The sequence below is a fragment of the Lemur catta genome, chromosome 16 (genome assembly GCF_020740605.2).
Source record: "Lemur catta isolate mLemCat1 chromosome 16, mLemCat1.pri, whole genome shotgun sequence".
NCBI classification, from domain to species: Eukaryota; Metazoa; Chordata; class Mammalia; order Primates; family Lemuridae; genus Lemur; species Lemur catta.
The window spans coordinates 2,521,253-2,530,444 of record NC_059143.1 but is presented as its reverse complement, the minus strand read 5'-3'; positions in this window follow the sequence as shown (position 1 = coordinate 2,530,444).

The following is a 9,192-nucleotide window of genomic DNA, read 5'->3' as shown; positions in this document are numbered from 1 at the left end:
GGGCTCCTTGGAGAAATGGCTGATTGCATATTTGGAACAGAAGTGTACAGTGTGCCTGGTATATCCTTTTGTGAAGAAAGAAAAAAAAAAGCCAGATACTAATGGGGTAATGTCAGACACAGGAGCCAACTTGAAAGTGCTCCCACTGGCCAAATTTAGGACAATTAAACACCAAAAAGAATCATCACTGTAATTGATAATAACACTAAGAAGGAAAAGAAGCCCATGATGATGAAAAATAGAGGCAAAAAGCTCTGTTGAAGTTATATGAGGCACGCCGTCTTTATATGTACACAGAATGATGGATTTGGAAAAATTGCCGTTTTACATTCCTTAATGTAGTTAAGTCTGGCAAAAATTAATGGACGATAAAACCTATTAGGTGAAAAAAATTTCCAGGGAATATTATTTACATCGTGTCAAATTATCACAGACGCCAATTGCAAAAGAATTGCCTTTATAAGGGGATCCGTCAAACTGAGTTGTCCTACTTGTGGAATAAGCCAACATTATGTGTCTCCTGATAAGATGCAGTATGAAGCATACATGATTGTCTATGACATATTGCCGAAATGTTTCACCAAAATCTAATTAAATCTTATCTAGGCTTGTTTTCCTTTATAAAGAAATACAAGGAATAGAGGAACAAGTTGAATTACACAGTGTGGAAATAGGCAAATCCAGAGTTTGTACTAGACAACTGGTCTGGACTTTTGAAAAAGCCAATGTAATAAAACAACAACGCACTCTTCTAGATTAAGATGAGACATAACCAAATGCAAAGTGTGTTCCTTTATTGGCTTCTGATTCAGAAAAAATAAAACAGCTATAAAAGACATCTGGAGGAATATTTGAGGAAATAGGAAGATGGAATGGGTATTAGATATGTGGTATATTTGATTTTTCTAGAAGTGATAATAGTGTTGAGGTTATATAGGATAATGTTATTCTTAGGAGATGCATGCAAAAGTATTTTTTAAGTTTGAAAAGTCATGATGTCTGCAGCATATTTTCAAATATGTAAAAAAATTAGTAAACTGTTCTTTGTGGTGGATATAGAGGTGTTCATCGGTCATTTTATAAAATATTCTGTATGTTTAAATTTTTAATAAAAATTGAGGAAAAAAATGGATAAAGTGATGAAACTTATAGTCAGAATTTTCCCTTTGTGTTCTCAGAAAGTTCCTGTTTGAGAGTTTATCCTCCAGGGATGTAATCATTGAAAATAAAATAACTATGGGTTGGTATTGGTTCTGCTGTAAATGGAGTATGCATGCTCTGTTTTCTGTTTCACGCTAAATATAAGTAATGCATGGTGCAGCTGTGTGGGGACCCTGGCAAGTAATGATAGTAGGCAGGTCTGGGAAGGAAACCAGAATTTGAAAGGAGGCCCTCTGGAACTCGTAGGCATTCTTGTGGCAAGGTCAGTAATGGTTGAGCAGGCATCTAAACCTCAGAGAGAGAACCCTTATCTCTGGTCAGAGGAACTGTGGGCCATAAAGGGTTGAGAGAATCCCTATTGCTTTCCTTCTCTTACTATCTTTTGGCTGCTTGGACCTGGAGGTAGATGTATCCATGAGGGTATAACAGAGAGAACCTAAAACCTTGGATTTCTAACCAGAAGACCAGGGTGTTGACAAAGTAAAGGAAACTTAATAAAATGATCTCATAATATTGTTTGTGCAATCCTGGGCTCACCCCAACTGTACATATATAGGTCTGACCCTAACAGGGTAGATCATTGCTCAGGTATATGGGATAGATCCAAATCACACTGAAAATGCTTAGAAAACTGAACTGACATTAGACCACAGCCCACAGCAGATGGACTGGAACTAATGATTACAACTTAACCAGTTAAATTGTCTGCTGAAAAAAAAACCAACATTTTCCAGAAGAATTAAATATACCTAGAGTCTCATAATACTCAAAATGTCCGGGATGCAATGCAGAATTACATGAAATACATAAATCAGGAGAATGTCAGTACTTCATAAGGAAAGACATAACAGACACTAATTCCAGAACATCACAGATGAAATTGTGAGACTAAGACTTTAAAGTAGGTACTACACCAATGTTTCAAAAAGTGTGACCATTCCAGAAATTGGTGGAAATGTCAAAAGTTTCAGCAGGAAAATAGATGATATAAAAAAGAACCAAGTGGAAATTTTAGAACTAAAAATACAATAACAAAAATTTATTTTAAAAAAATCATTGAAAGGATTCAATAACAGAATGAAGATGACAGAGGAGAATCTGTAAGCTTGAAGGTGGATCGAAACATAATTATCCAAACTGAAAAAGAAAGAGAAAGAAACACACGATCATATCAATTGATGCAGAAAAAAAAGCATTTGGCAAATACCCATTCATGGTAAAAACTCAGAAAATTTGAAATAAAAGATAACCTAATAAAGGGCATCTACCAAACCCCACAACTAACATCGTACTTAATGATGATCAACCGGATGCTGCTAAAATCAGGGACAAGTCATGGATGTCCACTCAACACCTCCTAGTCAACATTGTACCCGAAGTCCTTGTTAATGCAATCGGGCAAGAATATGAAAAAGTATTCAAATTAGAAAGGAAGAAATAAAATGGTCTCTATTCACAGATAACATGATTTATCCACTTAGAAAATCCCAAGGAATCAACAAAAAAGGTCCTAGAACTGAGTTTTGCAAGGGCACAAGGTAGAAGGTCAGACTGCAAAACTTAAACTATATATCTGTGTGCTGACAATAATTGGAAAATGAATTTAAAGAAGATACTCTATTTGTAATTTTAAAAAAGGAAAGAAGTACATATATGTAAATCTAGCAAACATAGGATTTCTATGCTGAAAACTATGAAATGATGGCAACAAAGAAGACCTAAATGGAGAGATATACCATGTTTACAGATTGGAAAACTTAGTTAAGATGTCAGTTCTCTTCAATTTAATCTACATATTTAGCACAGTTCCAAAATTTCAGTAGCATTTTTTGTAGATAAAGACAAGCTAGTTTAAAATTTATGTGCAAAGGCAAAGAAAGTAGAGTAGCCAAAACAATTTTCAAAAAGCAGAATTAAGTCAAAGGACTCAAACTACCCAACTTTAAGTCTTGTTACAAAGCTAAAGTAATAAAGATACTGTAATATTGGTGAAGGGATAGACATGGAGATCAGTGGAACAGAATGAGAGTCCAGAAATAGGTGGTTTTAAAATTCTGAAATTTTTTGAGATGCTTCCATCCAAGAGATGGAGCTTATTATGGGCTGGACTTGAGTGACTCACTTCTAGTGAATAGAGTATGATAGAAGTGATGGTATGTCACTTAAAAGATTTGGTTATGAAAAGACTGGTTTCTGTACTGGGGATGTGTTCTCTGAGGTCACTTTGTCCTCTGGGAAGCCAGCTGCCAGACAGTGAGGACACTGAGACAGGCTGTGCAGATTTCCACGTGGTAAGTAATTGAAGTCTCTGGTCTACAGCCAGCAAGGAACTGTGGCCTGGCAATCATGCGAGTGAGCTTAGAAGTGGGATGCTCCCTCACCTGTGCCTTCAAATAAGACTAGCCACAGCCAACTGCTTGCCTGCAAACTCACGTGAGACATTGCGCCTGAAATACCCACCTAACCCGTTCACCCCTGGCTTCCTCACCCTCAGAAACAGTGGGTTAGTAAATGTTTTAACACACTAAGTTTTGGGGTAATTGGTTATTTAGCAATAGAGAATTAATACAGAATTTGGTACTTGGAGGTAGGTTGTTAACATAATAAAAACCCAAAATGTGAGAGTGGTTTTGAAACTGGGCAGTGGATGTTGAGTTAAGTAGGCATGTACTAATACAAACCTCAAGTGCTTTGCAGAAACTATAGAAGCCTTGTGGCCTTTGACAAGGCTGTAGGTGGGGACTTATAGAAAAGTGAAGTAAATGTTATTGGCAGCTGGAGGAAGGAAGATCTTGGTAGGTAGTGGCAAACTTTCACAGCACTGACACCTTCAGTAATGTGAAAAGTAAAACATGTGCCTGCTCTGATCTCATTAGGGAGAATTCCAAGTAGAGTGTTGAAGGTGCCACTTGGCTTCCTGCTTGTAGTAAAATACAAAGAGAGATATAAACTATAGGAAAGACTTAAAAGAAAGGGAGCCAGTGATGGTTTTGGAGATTCTCATCCTCACCAAAACAACAGGATATGCTACAATTAAGATCTCACTTCCTAGCAAATATCAAATTTAGGGCATCACCTGGAAAACATACTCCAGTAATGAACTTCAGTTATAATCAGCACAAGAAATAATAAAAAGTGTTGGCAAGGCTGTAGAAAAATTGGAACCCTCACACACTTTTGGTGGGAGTATAAAATGGTACAGCCTCTTTGGAAAACAGACTGGAATTTTCTCAAAAAGTTAGGGTTACCATATGACTCAGCAATTCCACTCCTAAGTTTATACACAAGAGATGAAAATAAACGTTTCTATGAAAACTTGTACATGAATATTCACAGCAGCATTAATCATAATAGTCAAAAAGTGGAAACAACCCAATGTTCAACAACTGATGAATGAATAAGTAAAATGTGGCATCCTCATGCTATGAAATATTATTTAGTGATAAAAAGAAATGAAACACTGATAAATGCTGCAATATGAACCAACCTTGTAAACATTATCCTGAATGAAGGGAGTTAGTAAGAAAGGACTGTGTATTATATACTTCCATTATACATGATGTTCAGAACAGGTAGATAAGTAGAGACAGTATTACAGATTCTTGCTTCCCAAGGTTTGGGGGGTTGGGGAAAATGTGGAGTGACTGCAGAGGGATATGGAGTTTCTTTTTGGGGTGAATAAAATATTTTAAAATTGTGCTAATTATTGCACAACTGAGTGTACTACAAAGCATCTGTTGTATACTCTAAATGGGTGAATTGCATGGTATGTGAATGCTATCTCAATGAAGTTGCTGTAAAAAATCTGTTGCAAATGCTTATCTGTTAATCCCAACCTGTAATAAAATTTTACATATTTCATCTTTGAAAATGTTCTTTCGTGGAAGGTATTATCAAAAATTGATATCAATCCATGGGCATGTGATTTTAATTAAGCATATCCATTGCTTGGCAGTCATTTATAAAATTTCATTGGATTCTTCTCTAGATATTTGCATTTCAACATATAGTTACTTTACATGTTAATCACTTCTGATTGAAGGGTTAGGTGGATGCTCTTCAATTGTACTGTTAAATGAATTTTGAAATATGTAAATTTCCTTTGCATTTGCATTGAGATCTAAAAAAATGTTGGAATTGGAGTTTGTGCTCATAATCTATATGTGTGGAAAATATTTGTGACAATGGAGATATCACTTCTTATTTTAAACTTTGACAGCCATGGGCAAGGAAATACATAGAGCACCTTGACAGTATTTGTGATTCAAATACTAGTTGCCATTGAAATGACTTTACAACAGAATAAGTTATGCGTGTAAGCTCTGATTTCCCTTCTAATTTTAGGCTGAATTTATTAAGAAACATCAAGTTTGCAGCAAAAGCTAATTTCCACAGCCATCCCATGTTTAATAATAGTGGTTGAACACAGTTCTTCTCATTCAAAAAAATTTCATTCTCAGCCCTGAGCTTAAAATATTGCAGTAAAACTTTACTCTTACTAAGTCAGTGAACTGCTGTGTCTTAGAGCAAGTTAGGATATTCGACTTCTATTTTGGGGAAAAAAAATCACAGAACTGACAATAGTTAAGTCCACAAGAGCGAATAAGATTCATTGTTGACACCATATGTTCAATAAAACAAATATTTTCTGTGTAGTACATGCTGATGAATAACCACAGGTTTTAAACACCTTAGGTTTTTGTAAGCCTTGTAAATTTTTTCAACTAAGTCTCGGAAAGAAAACTCTTTGCATATTTTTACCACCATCAGTTGGACACGTTTTAGCAGATTCCACTTCAGGCTATACTAAATTAGTATTTTCTCAACTTCTTTGAAAATACTCTTGTTTGTGGTTGTCCCACACAATATACTTATAGAGGCTAATTCTTCATTCTTTTCAAATGATATTAACTCATCAAATAACCACCAAGCAGTAGCACTAACATCTATTGACTCATCAAGAGCCAAGAAAAACCACTTAAAATCATTTGCCTTATTCTTTAATTGACTATTGACATTGCTCACAGTGTCTTCAACTCTTCAAACAACTGATGTCACTAGTCTGGGAAATGCCTCCATATAGAAAATTGGGGGTATTGAGGGCTCTCCTTTGTCCGCCTTCACTCAGTGATTAGAGTTCTGTGTTGCCTGTTTTCCATCATCTGAAAAAATATTTTTTCTAGAATATGGTTTCTTTCTCTTGGAAAGGCTAGTCTAGTAACAGTTTTTCAATCATGGGTGGTAGTGTATGTACACAAAAATAATTCTTAAATTACAATTTTGATAAATACTATTAAGGAAAACCACAGACTATCACAAAAGCATTGAGTAAAGACTTGTATCTACTCCAGAGCATGGTATGAGGTCAGAGTCTGCTTCCTTGAGTAAGTATCATTAGACAGAGATCTTGGGGGAATTGAGAAACAAGACTTGTACAGGGCAGAAAGAAGAGTGCATAAGTAGGCCCCTTTCCTTCCCCCCTCCCCCATTTTTTCTCTTTGCATTTCAGTTTCTATTGACATATCCTCAAGCCCACTGATTGTTTCCTTGGCACTGTGCAGTCTGCTGATGAGCCCATCAAAGGCATTCTTCATTTCTGTTAGTGTTTTTTGTTTCCAGCATTTTCTTTTGATTCTTTTAAAGAGTTTCCATGTCTCTGCTTATATTACCCGTTGATTCTTGCATGTTGTCTACTTTTTTTATTAGAGCCTTTAATATGTTAATCATTGTTATTTTTAATTCCTTATATGATAACTCCAAAATCTGTGTCATATCTGAGTCTGATTTTGATGCTTGCTTTATCTCTTCTGTGTTTTCCTGCCTTTAGCATGCTGTGTAATTCTTTGCTGAAAGCTGAACATGATGTATCTGGTAATAGGAACTGAGGTAAAAAGGCTTTTAGTTTGAACTTTGATGTTAATCTCTAGGAGCTGGGCTGTGCTTAATATTTGCTGTAGACACAGGTGGCAGAGGCTTCAGTTTCCTCTAATTTCCAAGTATGTTTAGTTTTTAGTTTTCTGAGGAGCCTCTATACTGTTTTCCATAATGGCTATACTACTTTATTAATATATTCCCATCGACAGTGTATATAAGCATTCCCTTTTCTTTGCATCCTCACCAGCATTTGTTGTATTTTTGTCATTTTGACGATAGCCATTCTAACTGGGGTGAGATGATATTTCATTGTGGTTTTGATTTGTGTTTCCCTGATGATTAGTGATGTTGAGCATATTTTCATATACTTATTGACCACTTGTATGACTTCTTTGAAGAAAGGTCCATTTAGGTCTTTTTCCCATTTGTTAATTTAATTATTTTTTTGTTTTTGCTATTGAGTGTTTAAGTTCCTTACATATTCTAGATATGAACCCATTGTCAGATCCATGGTTTTAAAATATTTTCTTCTGTAGGTTGGAAGAAACCTATTCACACTGTTGACTGTGTCCTTTGCTATGCAGAAGCTTTTTAGCTTGATGTGGTCCCATTTGTCTATTTTTGCTTTTGTTCCCTGTGCTTTTGAGGTCTTACTCAAAAAATCTTTGCCCAGACCAATGTCCTGAAGCATTTCCCCAATATTTTTTTAGTAGTTTCACAGTTTCAGGTCTTACATTTAAGTCTTTAATCCATTTTGAATTGATTTTTGTTTATAGTTTCATTCTTCTGCACATGGATATCCAGTTTCCCCAACACCGTTTATTAAAGAGACTCTCCTTTCCCCAATGTGTATCCTTGGTGACTTTATTGAAAAAAAAATTGGTTGTAAGTGCATGAATTTATTTCTGGATTCTCTATTCTGTTCCATTAGTCTATGTGTCTGTTTTTATGCCAGCACCATGCTGTTTTAGTTACTATAGTTTTGTAGTATAATTTTAAATCAGGTAGTGTGATGCCTCCAGCTTTGCTCAGGATTGTCTTAGCTATTCAGGGTCTTTTGCAGTTTCATATAACTTTAAGGATTTTTTTCTATTTCTGTGAAGAATGTCATTGGTATTTTGACAAGGATTGCATTAAATCTGTATATTGTTTTGGGTAGTATAGACATCTTAACAATATTAATTCTCCCAATCCATGAGCATGAAAAATATTTCCATTTTTTAGTACCTTCTTCAATTTCTTTAATCAGTGTTTTATAGTTTTCCTTGTAAAGATCTTTCACTTATTTGGTTAAATTTATTCCTAGGTATTTTACTTTTTCTGTAGCTACTCTAAATGGGATTGCTTCCTTGATTTATTTTTCAGATTGATCACTGTTATTATATATAAATGCCACTGATTTTTATATGTTATATGTTGATTTTGTACCCTGAAACTTTACTGAACTCGGGCATTACTTCTAAGAGTCTTTTTGTGGAGTGTTTAGGTTTTCCTAAATATAAGTTCCTGTCATCTGCAAACAAGGATAATTTGGCTTCTTCCTTTCCAATTTGGATGCCCTTTATTTCTTTCTCTTGGCTAATTGCTCTGACTAGGACTTAACAGTACTATGTTGAATAGAGGTGGCGAAGGTGGGCACCCTTGTGTTGTTCCAGATCTTAGTGGAAAGGCTTTCAATTTTCCCCCACTCAGAATGATATTAGCTGCAGGCTTGTCATACATGTTCCTTCTATGCCCAGTTTGTTGAGTGTTTTTGTCATGAACTGATGTTGAATTTTTTTAATGCTTTTTTAGCATCTACTGAAATGATCATACAGTTTTTGTCTTTGATTTTGTTGATGTGATGAATTACATTTATTGATTTGCATATGTTGAACCATCCTTGCATGCCTGAGATGAATCCCATTTAATCATGGTGAATAATCTTTTTAATGTGTTGCCGAATTTCATTTGTTATTATTTTGGTGAGGAGTTTTGCATCTGTGTTCATCAGGGTTATTAGTGTGTAGATTTTTTTTTGTTATTGTTGCATCCTTGTCTAGTTTTGGTATTTGAGTAATGCTGGCCTTCGAGAATGAGTTTGGCAGTATATCTTCCTCCTCAATTTTTAGATCAGTACAGAATCCCTGTTGTAGGGGTGTATGTGCAGGTTACTTT